Here is a 564-nt window from a genome sequence, read left to right as displayed (position 1 = left end):
TAATATTTAATTTAGTTTACATATCTGGTTTTATGTGCTACTGAATGTTTTATATGTGCTACTATATTGTACTTACTGTCTGTTACTGCCAAATCTCTATAACCCAATATGTTACGCTGTTTAGCAAAGTTCTGCGGTATAAGACTGTATGCAACCCAGCTGAAGAAATCCCAGCTAAAAGTATACCAGCCTTCTTGAAAGGATTGATTGATTTTGCTTTATCCTGCAAATAAGCGCTATAATTTAGACAATATTCAGATATATTCAAGAAATAATATACTTATAAAACAATAAATAAACATATATAAGCAGACATATATAAGCAGATATATATACAAAATTTCAATCTACTTACTCGATAGGACCAAATATATTTTCTGCAGCAGATTCAAATATAACATTAATAACCTTATAATGTTATTATATCTTGACGTCGCGAAAATTAACCTTATAACGTTATTATATCTTGACGTCGCGATGCTACCGCGTACCGCTTGATTCTTGTATTCTTGTATTCTTAGGCCCAGTTCCACCACTTACTTTAACCGAAGTTTAACTCGTTAA

General features: G+C 31.2%; 1 long non-coding RNA gene across 1 annotated transcript in view; it reads right to left on the bottom strand.

The window, feature by feature from the left end:
* LOC115238194 overlaps positions 1-557 on the bottom strand; it is a 1,264-nt gene extending 707 nt beyond the window's left edge. Inside the window, exons 1-2 of the long non-coding RNA XR_003884462.1 lie at positions 356-557; positions 77-223 (exon numbers count right to left, since the gene is read on the bottom strand). This is a non-coding gene — a long non-coding RNA (uncharacterized LOC115238194). The remainder of the gene's footprint in view (positions 1-76; positions 224-355) is intronic.
* Between the last annotated feature and the right edge of the window lie 7 nt (positions 558-564).

Source organism: Formica exsecta, unplaced genomic scaffold, assembly GCF_003651465.1.
Source record: "Formica exsecta isolate Colony F162 unplaced genomic scaffold, ASM365146v1 scaffold3278, whole genome shotgun sequence".
In the NCBI taxonomy this organism is placed as follows: Eukaryota; Metazoa; Arthropoda; class Insecta; order Hymenoptera; family Formicidae; genus Formica; species Formica exsecta.
The sequence above is the reverse complement of the archived record's forward strand: the minus strand, read 5'-3'. Positions and strand labels throughout refer to the sequence as shown.